The following is a 21,471-nucleotide window of genomic DNA, read 5'->3' on the forward strand; positions in this document are numbered from 1 at the left end:
AGCTGAGTTTAGCCCGATTTGGCAGCTCTGAGCAAATGAGCACAGCCTGCCCAAAGGCTTCAGCTTTGCAATCTTGATCCCCCTGCCCTGTGGCAGGTTTGATTTGGGCAACTGGATGCTGCTGTTTTCCTTGGTAAGAGCTGGGTTCAGAGACACAGGTCTGGGCCCCAGGGCTCTGAAGGAGGTGGTCATTAGCCGACACCAAGAAATCCCGTTGAGCGTCTTCTCAGGGCTCTGCACTCTGCTTCCATCCTTTGTCCCAGTGACTATAGGTGTTGGGTGAAGCAACAAAGCTTGGTGGCTTTTTGTCAGCTATTGGAGAGCCCTCCAAAGGTACGTGTGTGGGAAGAGGTGCAACGCGATAGGAGATGCCACAGCTCGTCCAAAGATGCTTGGCTCTGGGAGAAGCTGAGCCTGTCCCTTCTTGTTCTTTCGTGTCTTCAGGACAAGCAGTTGTCATGTAAGGGTTTTGAGGAAAGGAGTGTCTCAGGTTGGGGAAGCATAGAAGAAGGAGGCTGGTTGCAATTTCAGGTGATGCGATAGTCAGTTTAGGACTCGGGGAAGGGAAATAAGGGGTGCCTTTCTGCTTAGGTGGCTGCAGGAGATGCCCTTGGTTGCTGTTTGATTTTCTCAGTGACTTCTTTGGTGTGACCCCAGTTCTATGTGAAAACAGTATTGCCCCCTGCAGTGGTGGCATCTCACAGCTCTTGGTTTGGACAGCAGTATGTGCTGCTGTGGATGCTGCTGGGACCTCCTGAAGCTCTGCCACTGGTGGCTGGTAGCAGGATTCAATAAGACTCCTGCTGTTTTGTGGGGCCAGGGGATGGGGTGATATGGGATTAAGGGGAATTAGCAGAGGGTGGGAATAGGGGGCTTTGGTCCTGCTGCCATGGGGTGTACACAGAGAGGCTGTAGTGAAGTCTGGGGTGGGTGTCTGCTTTGGTGCACCAAAGGTTGGTGATTCTGGAAACATCAGACATCCGACCTTCATCCTCCTCTTTCACTTCCTTCTTCTCATGCTTCTTTGCCTCCTCCTCCTTCTTTTCTTGCGCCATGGAGCTGCTTTCGTCTGTCTTCAGGCCTCTGCTCCCATCCATAACACTGATGAGAGCAGAGGTTTCACCAGCAGGACCTGTGCCACTTCAATCACAGAATCACAGAATCCCAAGGGTTGGAAGGGACCTAAAAAGATCATCTAGTCCAACCCCCCTGCAAGAGCAGGGTAACCTACAGTACATCACACAGGAACTTGTCCAGGCGGGCCTTGAATATCTCCAGTGTAGGAGACTCCACAACCCCCCTGGGCAAATGTGTGGAGCAGACCGTGCTGGTACAAACACCTTCATGGGAGGTTGCTCTGAATTCATGGTCCTTGGTGACAATTGGGTTTCCTGGCCATTGCCAGGTCTGGGTCCCTGCCCTACTCCGGGCTGATTTCCGGCTCAAGGAGGAGGTGACTTTGCCAGTGATATTTGAGGATTAAGAAGAAACTCTCTACCCTTGCAAGCATGGTTGAGCCCCATCAACACTACAAGAGCATGGGCCACAGCAACCTGCTTTCTGTCCGTCCATCCATGTGCTCACAGCTTGTTCTCTGGCCCCGGTACCTGCTGTCCTTTTGGCTGTGCTGTGCCAGGAGAGGTGAGTGCTGATATTAATCTCTGGATATTTTCTTTGGCTATTTATAAAGTGTAGCTTGAACTAAAAAGTCTATTGTAGCAAATAGTAGGCTTCTTGTGTGGCATCCTTGAATAGGAGGGGTGTTATCCTGTCCCCATGACAACGAGCATTTGAATTAAGAGCCGTCTACTCCGAACAATTTACTGTCACATGGTTTGGAGGAAACACTTTGAAACCCTTGTAGTCTTTTCAATAGGCTTGATTGTTAGCATCTCCCAAACTTAATCATTAACAGGGCTCTGCAACACATAATTACTGTGCTTTGCATTTTTCTGCCCCATGCGTGACTGGTGCAGTCCCGGGGACCCAGGTCACCTTTAGCTCTTTCCCTCTATGAGAAGGTGCATGGGAGAAGTGGGTGATGGACTTTAGCCAGCCTGGAATACTTGGGCAGCAGCTTCTAAAGGATGGACGGTTTTCAGGAGGGGAGGCTGAGCCCTGCCCCAAGGCGATGTCATGTGTGGGACTTCCCTTCCCTGGAAACAGCCAACCCCCTGCCGAGTTTCCTTGCCCATGCAGCAGTCATAAGCAAGGGGTTTAAAACGTACCCTTATGCTTTGCCTGGTTGTAGGGTTTGGTGTGGAGGACAGTTGGGTGCTGACTGAGCTACCTGAAAGAGCCAGCCCTGTGATGGCCACACTGGCTGCTCAGTTCTTATTGAGAGAGGGACAGTCATTTTGCATCTCATGGAAGCACCATCTGCGAGATGACCCCAGCAGGACCCAGCATGCCTCAGCACAGCACTTGTCCCCCAGCCACCACGGGCTGCTGTGAGCATTGGTGCTGCCCTGGTTCAGCCGATGGGCTCCCAGCAGCGTGGCCAGCAGGCAGACAGCAGCCGGCTGCAGTGGCCGTGCCCCCTTGTCCTGCATTAATAAGATTCGCATTGTGTGGGAGCAGGTGGTGACAACATCATTTGCAATTTCAGTGCCTGCCACATGTCCTTTCAGGAACAGTGTTGTTCTAACAGGGTGTTAAATAGATGGGGCCTGGCTGGCCGGCCTGCTCCTATGAAAAGAAAGAGGCTTGAAAGAGCCTCATGCACCTTCAAAATGTGCTTGTGTGGGTAAGATGCTCTCGTTGGCCAAGGCAAGCGCTGCTTGGGAGCAGCCTGAACTCAGTGGGTCAGTAATGCAATTGTCACACTTGTACGCTGCAATCTATCAGGTGATGTGGTTATATCTACGCTGGTTGCAGGGTATAATGCATATTATGTCACAGTAATATATGTGTTTCAAGGATTCATTTCTTCTGCCTTTAGAAAGAAATATCTTGCTCTATCCTGCATGTATGGGGAGTCAGGGATAGCGTTATCCTATCCCACTCGTCTTTTTGGCCAATGCTATTGCTTGATTAAGAAATGTTTGTGTTTTGCTTTGGCTTTAGAAGGAAAACCCTGGTGACTTTTCAGGTGGATGGGTGATGTGTGGAGGCAGCTCTGGGATGGATGTCACTGCAGGTTGGTCCTGTTCTGTCCTGCTGTAGGTCCCTGCCTGCAACTGCTGCAAAAGAAGAGTGGAGTAGAGGGGGAGAATCGCCTCCCTCAACCTGCTGGTTGTGCTAATATTGATGCAGCCCAGGATGCGATTCAACCTGGGAAGTGATGGAAATCAGAGGAATGATTTCCCCAGGATCTGCCTTTTGGCCTTTAATCTATTAAAGCCCTGTGATGGGCTGAGCAGCTTTACTTCATGCCAAGCCCTTGCACAGGCTCAGCCCACCAGCCAGGGAGGATCCAAGGGCTGGACAGCAGGTTTGCCAGAGCCCATGTGCCCACCTCTGGAAGTTGCAAAATGTCTTGGTACATGAAGTGGGAGGGAGCACACACAGGGAAAGGAAGGCTGTGAAGTGCTTTAAAAGCAATAAAACATTAGTGGCAAAGTGCTGGCATGGAAGCAAAGATATTATTCCCTCAAGCAGGACCCAACTGCAGTTGTTTTGTATGTTTGAATGAGGAATAATGGGGTTTTACAAGAACACTTCAAAAGGGAAGCAGGGGTGCTGCCGAATGCCAGACAACACAGACAGTGGCTTTTCAGAGGCAGTCACCTAATTTTACAGCTCTTTTGTTCCTTGCTCCTAAATAGGTCTGCTGTTGCTTTAATTGTTGAATGGAAAGCATTGAAGGAAATAAGGGAAAAATAACCCAAATAAAAAAAAAAAAGCCAAAACAAGCTCCTTGCAACAGGAATTTTAGATGGGAACAGACCTTCTGAGTCCTCCAGCCTGAGCAGTCGGTTGGTGGGACCGTGACGGGTTCACCATCCCTGAGGATGCTGCCTGCTGGACCTAAGCTGGTTTGTTTATGTAGAGCAGCAGATTTCTGCTGGATTGGGGTGGTGCTGCTGGGCTGCTACCCAGGGCAAAGGAGCTGATGTGAGCTGAGTCTCACAGTAGCAACCAGCCACATACTTGGTGTTTGCAGGGCTCACGTTTGCTTTTCTCACCGTGCTGGACTCTGCATTGACTTGTGGTTTTTGGTTTTCATGTGCAGAGGGGCACTGAGTTAGCTTTAAGCTGTGATGGAGCCTCAGCGAAGCCTCAGGACCAGCCACTGACACCGGAAGGGAATGATGCTGGATAAAGTGCTCGCACTCTGGGTTTGGCGTGTTCTTGCCTGTCACGTAAGCGCTGAGTTTTTAATATTTTTTCCTAAAATAAAGGAATTCTGTCCCTTCAGGATGCAAAATCCTCATGAGGTTTGCAGGGGATGGAGGTTTGAATATATGGTGGGCTGGGACTGGAGGTGGGTGTCTGGGGAGGGGGACAGGAAGAGGGACCGAGGAAGATGAAGGATGACAGTGCTGTCTGCCTTAGGGATGCTCAAAACTAACCTCTGCAAAGGGACCTGAGTAGCATTGGTCCTCAGACTGAGTGGATGAGGCAGGGTGGTGTCCCAGCCTCTGTCTGTCCAGCTGAATTTCCCATTTGATTTGCCATAGTATCTCACAATAAAAATCCCCCAAAGCTGGAAAAGGCAGATTGCTGTGCAGTCATGGTCAACCCATAGGCAAAACCATATTCCTTTCTGGTTTGATGTCTCCCATAAATATTGTTATTTCTGCTTACTTGCAGAAACCAGAGCAGAAAGTTCTTTGTTCCCACCCCCTCCCTGTTTTGCCTGTGGGCTGATTGATGGTGGCACTGGAAAGGCTTCGATACTACAGATTGATGCCAAACTTACGCTGCCCCTTTTTGGCCCATGTGTGATGCCTGCAGCATGCTGTAGGGAAGTGATGATAGCCCCAGGGGTGCAGCACTGTCCCCTCTGGCTGCAGCACTGGTTGTTAAGGGCAGGAGAGTGCAGTGGGCATTAGATCTGTTTTGGGGATGCAGGCTGTTACTATTGTCCTGGATGAGCTGGGTGGTGAGTGATGTCTCGGGTGAGAGGCATTGGAGCTGGCTCCCAACGTGATGCTGTTGTGCCAATTGGAAATCTTCCCGGAGCTCGAAGGAGGCACTGTGTGAATTTCATCCTGTACCACAGGGCTGTGGGAAGGAGCCTGAAACCATGTGGCAAAAGGAGTTGTAGGACAGGGGGCTGGTGGCTCTGTTTCACTGAGCAGGTTGGGATCTCTGTGCACATCACCTGCCTGGGAAGGGGAGACCTGGGATGACCCTACTGGTATCCAGAGGGGAATCCTGGGTGTAGCTGCTGCTCCCAGTCTCCTGGAGATGCATCCCCATGTCTCCATCGCTCCTATCCCTCCTTATGGGGAGGAGAGCACCTAGATGAGTGTTCAATTTCTCCTCTTCCTTTGTGTGGGCTCTTCAAAACTAGATTTGCTTCATCTTTCATGTTTCAGGAGGAATGGGGTCTCAGGGACAGCAGTGTAAATGCAGCACTGAACTTGGCAGCCAAGGGGGAGGACTTTTGACACAGGGTCAGCTGGTACCAGAAGCCTGTAGCCAGTGACCAGTGGTCTTAAGAGCCTTGGGTTTTCACCTGACCCAGCAGCATTTTGCTTCTCTCTCCACTCCATCACTGGAGCATCTCCCTTTCCCCGTTCCCAGCTAATGGGCTCCAGCATCTCATTTCTTAATAACCCTCATTGCACCACCCCAAAGATCATGTTTGCCAGGTGCAACTCTGGGAACTGCTTGTCTCTTCTCTCCCTGGGTAGGGACCAGCCTTTTGGTAACGCAGGGATTTAAAGAGCTGCGAATAATCTCAGCCACAGGCCACTGTGAGGTTTGAGCTGAACAAGTCCAGGCACCAGGAGGTAATTAGGAAGGGATGGTGGGAATGAAGCAGGGAGGTCACGGCAGCCAGATGTGGCTAGGAGTTAACGTGCCTTAATTTTCTATCTGGCACTTGAAAATGAAAGGGCAAGGGGATGCGGACTGTGTGCTTCCTTGTAGCATAGGAGTGTGAGGATTCAGCGCATCTTGCTTGTGCAAACCTACAGATGGGGTGTCCCGGGTGGGGAGCGAAGTGAGAGCAGCTCCTGGCTCTAGGGTGAGGGCAGATGGGGAGTTTAGGCACAGCGAATTGTAGGGCAATGATTTATGGTGCTGGCAGGAATACTGCTGTCATGCTCTTCCTTTGAGGATGAGTTTTTGTACACCAGCAGGGATTGGGTCTTCTACCCCAGGTGGACTTAAGCCTTTCTATGGATTGAGTCCTAAATACTTGAGGAGGGAAGAGCAATGGGTTTGATACCAACCATGTAGTAATGCTCCCCAGAGCAGTATTCTGGGGTGAGAAGCAGCAAAGGATGTCTCTTTCCCCTCCTTGAAGCAATGTCTGGGGCTCAGGGGAGGTTGCTCAAGACCAGTGGGACAAGACAGGGTTGCAAATCCTTCCAGGGTTTCACCTGAACCAGGGCCTGGAGATGAGGGTTTGGCAGGGGAGAGGCTCTGGGTCCAGCTTCGTGCAGCAACTGCCTCTGCTGCTTTGTACTCTCAGGTACCGAGGACAGGGTTGCTTGTGTGAGCACAGAAACCCCCTGCAGCTATGCTCAGCTCCCCCAGGCTCAGGCCAGGCCCCTGCTGTGCAATTAGAAGCTTTTGCCAGGGAGAGGCCTCATTAACTCTGGCTTTCTGGGGTTATACCCACACGTGTATGTTTTGTAGACAGGTCTTTCTGTTGGATTAGATGGAGTTTGGCCCTGGCTGCAAGAAATTCCTTGTGGGACTTGCTTGGCTTATGGCAGCCTTTTGCTTGGCTGGTGGTTCTGGGCTTGTGGAAGAGGTACAAACTGTGTGACTGAAGCATTTCCATGGAGGGAAGGTGGATGCAATGGGAACAGAGTATTTTAGGGTCTTAAACCCCATAAACCACTAGTGAAGGAAGGCTTTGGTTTGAGCCCTAGCAATCCTATCCATCTTCTGCCCAGCCTTCTCTGAATATCTCCTTCATCCTTAGTCCTTCATGTATGGCCAACATGCCAGCCCTGGAGTTTGCAGGGTGTTTGAAGACATCTAGTGGAAGGGAGTGGGTTTTGGGTGGGCTGTGGCAGTACTAAATGCAGGGAAACAGGAGGAAACTGGCAGCAAGACTCAGAGGGATTAATAAAGTTTCTCTAGCTTTCTCTCACAAGGCAAGACTTCCTTGCCCATCCTACTCTCTGTGCTGATTCAATCTGAGACAGTCTTAAGTTATTAGGGCCACATAGCTACTCATGGAAATATACAGCTCTTACTCACTTTCATGACACCCAATGGTTTTAACAGCCTTGGCTAAAAAACAATCCCCTTTTCCCCTTTGGCTCTTGTTTGTGGAAGCTGGGAGGGAAGCGGGAGTGTTGGGTTTGAAACAGATATCCTTGGGAAGAGCTGTAACCCACTGACCTCCAGGGGATGTGGCTAACGTGCATGAAGCACCCTGCTGCTGGTGGCTGCAGGAAGGAGTTAGCTGGGGTCAGCAGCCTGTTGTTTTCTTTTCCCCTTGCTGATAAGGAAAAGGAAGTCGATAGTTGTGTCCCTGCAACAGCCTCGTTAAACAGGAGAATAACAAACAAAAAATGACACTTTCCAAAGGTACCCCTCTTTCCTGAAGCTACAAAATAATTGCTTGGGCTGCCTCTTCTCCCGCCACACAGGAGTAAGCACGGCTTATCTGCTCTGCAGGAATGTTTTCCCTGGTGAGCAGGCTCACCACATGCCCTGGGAGCACCCCGGCACCACTGGCAGGCTGGCTCTGTCTGCTCTAAGAAATTGGTGGTGGGATGAGTCTAATTGGGGAGCAGATGGTCTGTGCTGACTGTTGCCCTTAGTGCTGTGCCCCATGATTTCCTTTGCCCTGTCTCTTCCTGTTCTTCAAACCTCAGCCTTGATCTAAATGAACTAAAACCACTCAGATCTCCTTTTTTTTGGTTGGCTTTTTTTCTTTTTTTGTTTGTTTCTTTCTTTGTTTTTTGTATTAGATGTGAAGTTTAACGAGATTCATGGGGTTTCCACCCCAATATTAGTCAGTCTTCCTTCCATCCGCTGAGTCCTGGGCAGCTTCTCCAACTGCTTCTTCCTACAGGGCTTCATCAGGGAGGCCAAACTTTGCCATCACTTACAAGACTGCAGACGCACGTGAGTGACAGTGTGTGCTTGAATCACTCTGGATTTATCCTACAGTAACTGAAAACTGACTTGTGTGTCCCTTGCAGCTGGAGTAAATCCCTTTGCTGTTGAAGGAGTCTCTGGACTTCCAGCCACCAACCAGAGGAGGAGTTCCCCTGGGTACCTGCGTGCGAATCTCCACATTTGGCTCATCACATTAAAGAAAGATGAACCCTGAAGGGGCTCACTGACCCGTTTGCACCTCTACTTTAGGACAAGGTGAGCTGTGTCCTGCCAGCACCTGTTTTCTGCAGGGTAGGCATGGCCTTGTGGCCAGCACTGGGGCAGAAGTCAGCCTTAGATGAGGTTTGTCCTGCCTGGATGACTGCAGGGAGGGCTCTGGACTCATGGTATGAGATTGCTGAAATGCGTGCAGTTTTCTCCTGAAGGCAGAGCTGCCTTTCTGCTCAGGAGGGTGCTTGGGGGAGGGTCGTTGATGCCAGGTACCCACATTTCTGTAAAGCAAACCCTGGGACCCTGCCTTGGTTTGTGCAAAACCCTGTTCTGCCCCTGTGTGTGCTGGCAAGTGGTGGCTTGTGAATGTCTTCTCCAGACAGCACAAACCACCAAGGTTTTGTACCTGAAATTTGCAACCATGTGGGAATGAGAGATGAGAATTCCCACTGATGCTGGTTCTGCTGGGGCTGTTCGCATCCTCCAGCACGGATTTCAGCTGGCCACGTCGACGATCTCATTATTATCTGCACATGACAGATAAATGAGCATTTCCACTTAGTCAAAGCAAGTATTGATTAAGTCCCAGGAACCAGCTGATCAATGTGATGCTGGTTTTCCCTGGTTGGACACATAGGGCTGCTCAGCTGGAGGCTGTCCAAACGCCCAGGGGCTTTGCCCATCATTAACAGTCATATGCACTCAGACTATGAGGGCCTATTATACTGTCTTAATACGGGGCCAATCTGGGAATTAATGGGGATATTTGGAAGCACCTTAGCTGCTTGTGCTGATACACAAGGTCCTACATTTCCTCTCCTAATCTCTCCCGGGCAACCGGGATCTCCCACCGGTCTCAGTGCTGGATAATGTGCTAAGCTGGTTACAGTGAATTTGCATGAATAAGTGGGCAATTCTGCTTAGGATGAATGCAACTTCATTAAGGCCCCCGAGGTTATTTGAGCTTGCTTATTGCTGTCCTTTGAACCCTACAAAGGAAGATTTCAAGCAACAATTAACTTTGTGTTTGGGGTCATAAGGACCACTCCGGCTCCCAGGCAGAATTCACCTCTTTAGAAATGTCTTTTCCTCTTTGCTTCCCTCCACATTCACTCTGTTAAGGGGAATAATTATTGTGGAAAGTTTATTTGTGGGGAAAAAAAGTTGACCTTGCTGACAGGTGAGATAAAAATCTGCTGGCTGGCTGCAGCATGGCATGCAATGAATTAATGGTAGTACCCTGCCCGAGAGCTCAGTGAAAAGGGTCTGCCCAGCAAAGTCCATGTCTGGAAAGCAAACTGAGCTGGAATGGATCCCTGCCTGTGTGGGGGCTGCTGCAGGGAAGCCGGTGAGATTGGGGTGATGGTGGGGACAGAGCTGCAAGGATGTGGGAGGTGGAAACGGGCCAGAGAGTATTAGGAAGCAGAGGATGAGCATCTGAGCTTCGGTGGGAGCTGAAGGCGAGCAGGTAGAACAGGGAGGTGCCTGAAAAAGCTTTCTATAGAATCATGATAATTACCTATGGGACCACTGCAAATGAGAGTTTTCTGGAAGTGAGAGGGAGAGGCAGGGAGGGAATCCCCAAGGGGATGGAGGGGGCAGGGGGCACGGTGAGCTCAGGGACTCTCGGGACAATTCAGCTCCCTACAGAGCTACAAACCAGTGTGGACAGCTCTTGGTTACAGCATCAGAGAAGTGCCGCTTTGCTCTCCTGGCTCTTCCCATGCAGGCAGGCGTTTCATTTCCCCATACAGCAGGGCTGCATGTTCCCTGGATTAATTAGATGTCATGGACATGTGGGCTTTGCTGGACCGCTCTGCTTTGCAGCCACGCTGGAGCTGTGGACTCAGGATGGTTGCCCGCTCAGAGCCAAGTGTTGCATTTGCTCAAACACGAGCATCCACACTGAGCAGGCAAAGTGCAGATGAGGGTAGGGGCAAACTTTGCGGTTGGGAGACATCGGGGATTTAGAATCATAGAATAGTTAGGGTTGGAAAGGACCTCAAGATCATCTAGTTCCAACCCCCCTGCCATGGCCAGGGACACCTCACACTAAACCATCCCACACAAGGCTTCATCCAACCTGGCCTTGAACACCACCAGGGATGGAGCACTCACAACCTCCCTGGGCATCCCTTTACCTGGATACAAGCAGCACTGTGTAAACAAAGCAATAAATAGTGCCGCTTCAGAGATGTTAGCAAGGGTTTGTTCCTTCAGAAGAAAATCCATTGCACTGTGCACAAATTGGGCTGGTGAGTAACATGATGATGGCTTTCAGCCTTGCACGCTGCCCTCCGAACCTCCAGTCGAGGAGGTGTCTCCATGCCACGTCTGGGCAGCGTCCTGGCACAAGCAGGGCAGAAACGCCTATTTAGTTTACAGAAGCTCAGTCGCTTAAGGAAAAGGCTTTTGTAATTTTCCTCCCAGGCTCTTGGGTATGTGTTTTTGAATATACCATACATATCAGTGGCACTTCTGGGCAAATTATTGTGTTTTGCATTAAAAGCAGCCATCAAGCCTTGTTTTCAGGAATTTTGGGATGATCTTAGACCTAATCACATCCTGTTTTGATCTGGCACTGGCAAGATGTCCACGAGGCCATTCCCAGGAAAGGATTGCCTGTGCTTTCCCTGCTTCTGAGCCAGCTCTGGCCAAATGGGTGTCAAGAGCCATGGGTCTTACAAACAAATCCTGAGCTTGGAGACAAGACTCAGATTTTTGGCTAAAATGACCCTGTGCAGAGATGCTGTACAGTAGGAGAAGGGGGAGAATAAGTGTCCTTCTTCCCCTTAGCCCAGCTGAGCAGTGTCCAAGCCTTTGTACATCAATCCTACATGGATGATTACACTGAAATCTGTGGCTTGTGCCTGGTTTAGTGCCAGCATTGAAAGCAGCAGGCTTCCCCTCTTGTCTGACTTTGGCATAAGCAGGATCAGGATTTTGGCCCAAATCGGGTAAAAACTAGAGGGATTTTTATGGGGAAAGCCAGGATCTCCTGCAGGTCTGTCCTTGCAGTGGGAGCTTCTTAACCAGCTGTTTTGCACATCTGCAGGGTTTGCTGAGCTGAGAATAAAGGCTGGAGTTTGCCTCCAATTACCGTGACATGATGCTGGGCTGACACCAGTGGTTTCAGTAATATTTCAATCGTTCTGGCAGTGGGGCAGCGGTGGAGATGGGGTGTCCCATGCTGATAGGAGCCTCAGGGTGGGGAGAATCAGGTTTGGGTTGGGGTCTTTGCTCTGGGTGTGGCCAGCAAAGATGGAGAGCAGGGAGGAGGCAGAGGGCAATGGCACTGTAGCGGGGAGAGCCCAGCTCCCATCTGGCTGCCTTATCAAGCCCCGCACAGCCTTCCGTGTCACATTGGGATGTAAATTGCATTAATTGAATTCACTTTGGCTGCGCTTTTGGGAGCAGACAATGACTGAGTCAAACTCTCATTTACATACTGGTAAGACACAGTTGAAAAATGATGCCGTCTAATGAATAAAATGTGTGTAACTGGTCCAGCTTGATATTAGCATTAAAGTGTTAATCACTTTGGCATACAAGTTTATAGTGCTGAGTAAATTTGTCTTCGAAGCATCCTGAAACAGAAATCTATGTTTCTGGACTGCCATAGCAACACATGGATGTCTTCATTGTATTTCTTGGTCAGAAAGCAGGTGCCAGCTTCTAATTAAAGCCTAATTTGCAATTTGTGTCCTATTCACTGTTTTCATAGGAACTTTGATGGCTGATATAGTGGTAAGCAATAACCAGCAGCAAGACTTGAAAGCAGTAATGGAGATTCATCTGCCCCTGGGGCTGCTGGGCTGAACAAGCTCAAGAGAGGGGAAGGGCCAGCAGCATGTTGTGACATGTGTCCCTCATCCAGGAGGGACTATGGAAGCTTGCAGTGGGGGAAGATGGAAATCAGTGCCCAAGAGCTGATGCCAGCCTTGCAGGGGCCGGTAGTCCTCCTGCTCTGTTCTGAGGACTGCTCTGGCCCTCCTTCTTTGATGACAGATGGAAATGGCTTCTTCCAAACTCACAATTAAAGGATCCAGACTAATGATGCCCATGGAGGTCTCTTGTTGCACATGTTCTTCAGCCTGCTCGCTGACCTGCAGTGTCTTGTGCTTTCCAGTCTTCCCCCTGCCACCTATCCATCTCCTTTTTTTTGCTTCTAATTACAGGCTTAGAAGCTCTTGACAGCACTAATCAAGGTAATTAGCAGCAGCAGGTCCGTTGGCACACAGACTCACGGTGGTGGAAAGGTGTCCTGCTGGAGCAGGCTGCCCTGGGAGCAGAGTATCTCAAGGCACATGGAGTGGGAGGGCCAGCATCAATCTATACAAGGTGTTGCTGATGACAGAGTGATGCTGTATTCCTTGGGCTGTGTTAGTTTCTGCTCGCTGTGGTTTTGGAAAGGACCTGAGAGGGACAGGGCTCAGATTCCAGTGGAATTCAATGGTGCTTTAAATGCCTTTCAATATTGCAGCCCTGGGCACTGGCTGGGAAGCTGAGCCTTCCCAAAAGCTCAGGCCAGATGGTGGGAGAGGGTCCATGGAACCCTAAACATTTCTTAACCTATTCCCCATCTGCAGACACCAATTGCCTGCAGATCCTGGCTGTGCTGGGCTTTTCGTTGCCCAGCCCATGGGACCCCAGCCCACTCCTTGCACCATAAACACAGGGTGTGTGCTTATTGAAGTCCTATAACCCATTGTGGAATGTTGCTGCTTTAGTAGCAAAAAAGAAGTCAGTGGCTCAACCTGTGTGCTGTTCCAGGAGATGTTTCAAGTGCGTCACACATGTGGCTAAATGGGATAGAAAATGTTGCATTCTTCTGCCCTCAGCCCTGTAATTCTTCTCTCCATCCCCTCCTGGCTCAGTTACCATGCAAAAAGGTAAATTGCTGCTGGACTGTTTATCAGCTGCTAATTTCCTTTCTGAGGGACTTGGATCCCCCTGGGCAGGCCCACAAGCACTGACATCCCAGGAGTGCTATTATCTCATAATAAGCACTTTCTCCTGATTGCCTTATGGCTTAATTGTACCGTGCATGGTCTCCTGAGTAGCATGATACAGTTAAGACACTGCAGCACCTTGCAGGAGCGATCATAGACCTGACCTCTCCCCTTGTCTTATTGCCTGCAACCCCATGAGGATCAGTAGCAGCACCCTGAGCCTCGATTGCCCTAGAGAGCTGGTGGTGGTGGGGGGGTGGCCTAGAGCCTCTAGTGATGAGGGTGATGCTCTGTGCTTGTATCAAGCTTTCTGCTTTAGGCTCAGGGCCTTGGCAGCAGCTAGAAATTACAAATTCTAAATACAGTTGAAGAATGCAAGTGAACAGATTTGCACACAGCTGCCTGATGCTGCCTATGCCCTGTGAGTGAATCCCTAACTAATGGTATATAAAGAAAGGGGGATGTAGGCATAGTTGTTTACGTGACCTGGGATTTCAGCTGATAGTTTTCTACTTGCTGTTATTTCTTTCACCATATGGGGTGATGCTGATGTCTTTGCTGTGAGCTCTTTCTAACCAGTGACCACTTTTCAAGCACTGTATAAATAATCCTGGCCTCGTGCACATGCATAAGTAGACTTACCCATATCACTCATCCCCAAGCTAGGGTGAAAACTCCAATAAATAGGTGTGGAGCACTCAGATGTGTGGTTAAATCAACAAAATAAGTATGGAATGTCTGAGAGAAATGGAAAAGAAGAAAACTAAAACAACCCACCTAAAACTTTGCTCACGTAACAGGAAAAGAATAGCCTGGGGCTCTGTCCATCTATTTCTCTCAGTGAATGGAAAACACTTTGCTCCAGGAATCTGCCTCTTTCCTGCTCGCTGGGGGATGTAGATGCAAGTGCTTTCCGCAAGGTATATCCTGTTTACCTAATCCCCTGCTTCCCACCATCAAGCCACACGCTCCAACAGGCATTGCTACCATTTGAGTGACATCTCCGAAGGAGCTGAAATAGTTGTCTTAATAAAGAATCGATAATGTAAGGCTTTTTGGCACATTACTGGCAGGATAAGAGCTCTAGCAAATTGCTGCAGCCCCTAGAACAGGAGCACCTGCTCTCAGTGAGTGGGATGGTGGCACCCAGTGACACCAATGGCTTCTGTGAACCCAGCACCTCCTCTCCATCCCATTTACTGCCCACTCTGGGTGATGCCTCAGGAGCTGTTGCAGCTTTTCCTGCTACATAATTCCTTGGGGCTTGGTTCAAACCCTCATGAGAATGTTTACTTTGGCACACATGGGAATTGCTTTAAAACATCTGGCTTTAAGCCCCCTTGGCTTTATGTGGCGTTATGTACCTAAATCATTCAGACCATTATTAAAACATTTTCTGAAGGGCTCAGTGCTCTTTTGCTATCACTGGGGGTGGCCTGGGAAGTGTGTTAGTGAGGGATGTCATCTCGCAATCAAGTTCTTTGGCTCCTGATGTTTCTGCCAGCTGGAGTTAAGGCTTGTTCTAGCCCAAACATCCCTAACCACACGATAAATGCTATCAGTGTTACTAAAATATTTCACAGGAGCCAGAAATGTTTGAAAAACATGTTACAACACTAAAATAAGTGTTTTAATGCGGTGTTAGGAACAGGCTTTCTCTGTTCTTAGCACAAACTGTGTGATTTTCTTTTTTATCCCTTAAAGCAATTTGCCACGGACAGGGGATGTGCCGGCACATGGTAGGCATGCACCAGCTCTCACAGAGGGTCCATGATGGCAGCAGTGGGGTCCTGTGTGGGTCCTTCCCCACATGTGTTCATGCTTTGGATTTGGGCACTTTGCAAGTCTAAACATAGCTGGGGAGTTGCTGGTTTTTTGGGCATGGAGGGGTACAGCCACTTGTGCCAAGACACAGTCTTTCTCACAGAGCAAAGAGCCAATCCAGCCATGAATCATGGCTTCAGCTTATCCTCCAGAAGCTCAGAGTCAAGAATATGATGCTAAACCACCCATTATGCACAGACTGGAAGCCCGTGATTTCATGGAGCAGTTACTTCTCTAAGCGTTTTGATGCCTAAACCAGTGTCTTGACATCTTGGGATCTGCGTCTAGAATAAATTACAGGCTCATGACATCAATCAGCAACTGGATCCAACTTGAGTGGACTCAGCCTCTCCTCTTTTTCTGCTGCCAAAACAGAGGCTGACGGCAGCGATGGCTGCAGAGACAACGGTGTTTAACCCACCTAATTAAAAGCTTGAGCTGGAAGACCTCCAGGGAGAGAGTGGCAGCTCTCTTGGGAGTTTTGCTCATCGGTGCTTTGTGCCAGGATGCAGTGCATGATTTGCAAGCAGGGAGCAGACAGCACAGCATGACCTGGACTGCTCTCTATAGGTGTCTTTGCTTGTTGAGGTCTTTTACATCCCTCAGTTTAGCAGCTATCTCTTTGCATGCTAGAAGATACCTTCCACAAAGGAGCTGGCCTGCAGGCACAACAAAAGTAGTGGTATTGCTCAAGAGCAAATATTTGCAAAATAGAGCAAAACTGACAGCACAATGGAGCCGTGACTCACTCGGCTCCTCTTTAGGCTCACAAAGAATCATTTCCATGTGATGCTGAGTGTGCGGTTCAAAGGCAGATGTCTTATTGTTTTGCTGAAGGGAAAGTATTTGGGGGTGCATGTATTGTATATCCTATTAGTACATATGGGAAATTTTTACTGCCTGTTTTCCCTATGTGACTATAGAAATAGAATATTTCTTTTCTATCTGCAAAAGCAATGGGGGGGTATTTCATACTGCCTGGGAAAAGTTGTCTTAGTCCACCTTGTGGAGCAAAGACCCTCAGACACCAGTTCTCACAGTCAGTGTCTTTTAAATACAGACATTTCTGATAGCTTTATCTGTGTCAAATCAAGGATGATGTTTCACCCAGCATCTGGAAAACCCACTCCAGGACCAGATCCAGGCACTGTGGCCATGACCCAGCTGTACAGTTTCATTCCCTGGGGCCAGAGATCTCTCCTGGTTGCTGCATTCACTGTGTCATGCAAGGGTGCCCACTGCATGGCCAAATGAGACCCTCCTCAAGGGGTCAATGCTAGCTGGGTCAAGCCCTGCCACTCCTGGTGATGCTCCCAGCAGACACAGCAAGATCCTGAATAAAAACATGTAGTTCTTTTAAAAGATGTCAGTGACTGAAACTCCTCTAGGTGCCTCTTCAGTAAGCAAGTTCAGCCCACAAATCCATGCTTAACTCCTGTCCATCCTCTGCTCCACAGTTTGCCTTGCAGAAGATGGAGGAAGCTCATCCAGGACAACATCTGCAGCCTCACCTATGTAGGTGCAGCTTAGGACAAGTGGCTGCAGTCCCAGCGAGGAAAGTCATGTGGAGCTAAGTAAAAGTTATGCCTGTTACAAGCTCTGCTGCTTTTTAATGAAAAGGGAGCCCATGTTCTCAGCTACTTTCTGGGGAGTTTTGGGTGGCAGTTGATTAGAAACTCAGATTTCCTACTTTTGTGCTTGCAAGACAGAGTGGAGATGTGAAACTTTAGATGTGATGGAGCAAATACATCTTCCTGTGGGTTTCATCTTCTGCTTGCAGGAGATGCTTAAAGGAGTAGGAAGGAGGAGATTGAATACTTCCTGGGTGGAAGAGGTCCGTGGGTGAACGGGGAGGGCTAAGGCTGTCGCTTGCTCGTCCCATTAGCCATACTGCCATAGATAGCACATAGCTTGTCCTATACGTGCTGATCCCTGCACCCACCTTTGTCTGGTGGGTTGCAGAATTTGAGGCAATGATGTCCTTTGCAAGCTGGTCTCTATTTGTCTCAGGAGTAAGGCAAAGGAAAGAGGGAGACAGGTTCCACGTGAAGTCCTCATGATAAAGGCAGACCTCTGAACATGTCTGAGTGGCAGAATCTCCTGGCTTATGTGCTGACAGGGGGAATGTATGCTGGAAAAGCAAAACAGACCTAGCATACAAATATTTACTCTGCCCTGAGTAAACAATAGTAATATAACCTGAGCAGGTTAACAGATACTGTCAGCCCTTGTCTTATTTTATTTAATCCTTCAGCCTGGCTCAGTTCATGTTTGCTAATTTGAGTTGTCTTTTTAAATGTATAAATGTTCCCTTTCTGTCTGTCCAGAAGAAAACAGCTCTAGAAGCCAGAGAATGGGGTTGTTCCCGTCTTGTGCCATGGTCTCCTGCTTGAAGTTCTCACATCTTTTGTTGGCTACCTCAGGGTGCAGTCCTGCATTGTGGCAGAAAGGTCTCCTGAAATGTCTGTGAGATGCTGGTGAGCTGTCCTGGGTGGAGGAGGACTGGGCTAGGTGCTAGAGCGGGAGCCAGCGGGCTGTACCCATGGACCAATTTGCTTTTCTGGAGGCTCTGGCTTACTGTGTCCTCCAGTCCTCTGCACATTCCTGATCCAGCTCCATTCAAGGTGATATGTGCTTTTTTCCTCAATCCCTTCATTAGTGTCCCACCCATTTTAAGAGAGGTAGGGTCAGATATCTCACGTGCAATGATGTGATTCTTCCACCAGTGCTAAACAGTGGTCAGAGCTGATTCCCTGCCTTGGTGGACAACAAAAAATGATGGGGGACACCTCTGTTGTATCCAAACTTTGTTGTCCCAAATTGTGTCCCAAATCACAGTCCTCTTCTAATGAGAACACCCAGATTTGGAATCCCAGATATAAACTTGCTTAGGTTAAGGTTGGGCAGTAGAGCCTACTAACCTCACCTGGAGAGCAGAAAGCATGCTCTAGGTAGAAGAAGGATGCATGGATTTCAGCAGAAATATGTAAAAGTGGAAGGCTGAATCTGAATATCTGGACTTTATCAAACACTACCCACCAAGGATGTGCTGATTTCTCGCCTACATCTATGGAGAAGTGAATTTCAGCTTGGTTTTGGTTTCAGTTTGAGGTATTTGGTCCATTTAGGGAGGGATGGCTAAGGGAGCAATGTGGTTAAAAGGAAGTCATTGTCCCTTTCTGAAAGTCACATAGGGATGGTTTGACTTTCGGTCTTGTTTTTGTCTAGCAAGGAAGAGATGTAGTGGGGTTAGCTTATGTGCCATGGTGTTCCTAAAATCCAGGCAGGGTTTGATCCGGAGTTTATACTCAGATCAGTCCTTGCTGTTTGAGCTCCAGGTTTTGGGAACTGGGTTCAGAATCAGCTTATTCTGAAATCTGGGCAAATATTTTTGGTTTTGATTGATTTCCTGTTTAATGTTGGTTTTAGTTGGGGAAGAACTAAGGGTCTGACCAGTTGTACACTAAGTCTGACGAATTTGCTTCATACCAAGCTGGCCTGTGGATGGACAGTCTTCCAGCAGATCCAAGCCCTCTTTCACTCCTCTGTAAAGCCAAAATTGAGCCAAGAGAAGAACATATCTGCAGGCATCGAGCCTTTTCCAGAGATAGGATTTGGCAAGCTGTAAATAGCACATACAAACACCTCCTGGGGAAGTGACTGATGTTGCAGCCGCACTCAGCGGACTTCAACTACAACTGCAATTACTTTACACACCTTTTTAGACACTGGTATTATCATCCTGGTGTCTTATTCTTCACTGACAAACAAAATTCCTTCTTTCCAGTTCATGAGAGGGGCTTAAGGTGAAGGGCTAGTTGACTCCACTGGAGAAAGACACTTTAATGGCACATTTTTGTTGAGATAAAATCAGTCTAAAATAATGAGAGTCATGAAAGGATATGACCTAAACTATAAAACGCACTTATTAAAGTTGTATGATAAATCAGAGAAGGACACATTTGCCGCTTCCTAAGGAACTGCATGCAGCTGGACAAGAAATCGAGGCAAGGCAGATTGATTTCTGGTGTGTGGCTCTCTTCCAGCTTGGGGTGAAGAATTAGCACAGGTCAAATTGCTCACAAACCTCTGTCAAGGAATATATATGTCTAGCCTATATGTCAGGCTAGAGGAAGGAAAACCTGAGCTCTGTGGTCCTGCTACATCCCGGCATGGGTGGTTTTGTTAGCTATATCCTTCTTTGAGCTTGTGTCTGGATGCTCAATTTTTATTCCTTCTTTTTCTCCTGTAACAAATCCAGCAATGGGTCTCCAGCAAGATGTCCTGCTGTCATGTTAAGTGCCCCACCTGAAGTATCAAGGTCTGCTGCTTAATTTCCACTCGAGTTTCCAGCATTGGTGTCAGTGCATCCAGTTCTGCCTCAAGGGCAGAAATACATGGACCAGATTTGGAGAGATTTAGGTAAGTAAAGTAGGATAATCTGCTCAAGGTGAGGGCTTAATTTGATTTTCACTGGTCTCATGCTAACATTACACTCAGCAGTCCGGGAACAGCCACTTGTTTGGTGGGCTGGAGGGGACCGGGTGTTGGTGGTGTTAACAGCCCTCTCACTGAGTGATTAACCGCACCAATAGAAGGGAGGGGGGATGGGGGGGGGGGGGGGGGGAGAAGAGAGCTTGTTGTGTTGTTATTGCTAAGAATATGTTCTCATTCTTTAAATGCTTGGGAATCTTTCTTAACCCACTCAAATGATTTGTTTTTCTGGGAAAGGTTTGACTGGAGGGGAGGTTCCCAGATTAACTTTCGCCAACAGTAAACTGTAAGGGGGAGCAAAGCAAGAAATGTTAAGGAGCCGTGCGATGCTACAGCACCTATGATGTGAAAGCTAAGCAGCGTGAAGTTAAAGCGGTTTGTTCACAAGGCTGTTGGGTATGGATGGATTGGGCAATTTTTTCCTCAAATCCCAGCTCCCAGAATACCAAAACAGCACTGAAATGACCTCATGTTGCTGCAAGGGCTGAGGCTGAGCCCTCCTGTCCATGCGGAGCTTATGTCAGGGCCAGTTACGGTGCAGGAGCAGCATCTTTTCCCTTCAATTCCTCATGGCACTAAGACGTCTTGGTTCTTAGCTGCCAAGTAATTTTCTTGGGTAATGCAATAGTGCATGGAAGAGCCTATTATTTGCCAGTAGCAAGAGACTCAGCAAGCACTAATTGGACAAATGAGGCCCCAGGGATTTACAAACTAAGCAGATGAATATGCAGTTGGGGAAAAAAGGCAAACGAGGCTCTGAGCCACCCTGAAGGGCACCTGGTATGGGGCTTTGCTCCTGAAAGCGGAGAGGCACGTGCCATCTTCCCTTAGCTGCAATGGTGTTAACAACTGTTCTGTCCAGAGAGGTCCTTCCTCCCCTGCAAACTGTCTCCCACCACTGCTTTCTTGGGAGCCTCTCTGATGAGCAGATCTGGGGATGCACAAACCGCACTGTGTGGCAGGTATTTGGAAATATTTCCCAGGCTTTTGGCGTGCTTCCCAGCTCACATTGCTCACAGGGACAGGCTGCTATCAGTTCTCAGTGTGGGGTACTGTGATGAGGAGACTTTCTAACTCTTCACCTCTCCCCAGCCTAAAAGTTTTCCTCTAAGGAGGAAAAGAGCAGGAAAGCAAAGGTCATTATGGGGAAAATTAAGTTTGGCTTTTTTTTTTTTTTTTTTTCTTTTTGCCCTCAAGTATTCCCTTGGAAAGAATATCCTGAGCTGTGCCAGGCTCCAGCAGGTCTTTTGGAAGCTATTCCTTCCAGCTATGGGACATTAGCCCACTGGTGCTTGTCTTGGCCTCTAGTGAACCCAGCTCCAGCTTGCCAGCAAGCCAGCTCCTGACCTGTGAAGGCAGGGACAGATTCCCCCATGCCTGCTGCTACTGCAGCCCAGGATTGCAGGCAGTTTGGCAGGGAGCAGGCAGGGAGTGTTTAGGTCTCAGGGGAGGTTGATGGCATCATCTATTCCTCTGTGTGATAGCTGTTGCCTGCCCTGACTATGCATGGATTCACTTCTTATTGGGCTCACCAGCAAGTCAAGGGGCTGCAATAACCCAGGAGTCCCAGTTCTTTGCTAAGCCATGAGGCCGGCACAGGGTTTGGGGCATAGAGAGGAAGGGAAGGAGAGCAGGAGGATGAAGGGGAAATGGCAGTGATGGATGATCCCTCCCTTCTTCTTGTGTTCCCATGGGTAGCTCATTCTTTGAGGGCGTAGCTTCATCTCTTTGGGCCCAGGGATCATTTGATGCTGCCTCCCCACTTGGTCTGGGCAGGAAAACAGATTAGACT

General features: G+C 48.8%; 1 long non-coding RNA gene across 2 annotated transcripts; it reads left to right on the top strand.

Moving 5' to 3' along the window:
• The first annotated feature begins 4,187 nt into the window (after positions 1 to 4,187).
• Positions 4,188 to 16,735, top strand: LOC136017355 (uncharacterized). Of its 2 annotated transcripts, none has more exons than XR_010613914.1 (4): positions 4,188 to 4,304; positions 8,153 to 8,205; positions 8,283 to 8,454; positions 16,643 to 16,735. It is a non-coding gene; the product is annotated as an uncharacterized LOC136017355 (long non-coding RNA). The 2 variants fall into 2 exon arrangements; XR_010613913.1 differs by lacking the exon at positions 16,643 to 16,735 and adding an exon at positions 12,134 to 12,445.
• The last annotated feature ends 4,736 nt before the right edge of the window (positions 16,736 to 21,471 follow it).

Source organism: Lathamus discolor, chromosome 6 (genome assembly GCF_037157495.1).
Source record: "Lathamus discolor isolate bLatDis1 chromosome 6, bLatDis1.hap1, whole genome shotgun sequence".
NCBI classification, from domain to species: Eukaryota; Metazoa; Chordata; class Aves; order Psittaciformes; family Psittacidae; genus Lathamus; species Lathamus discolor.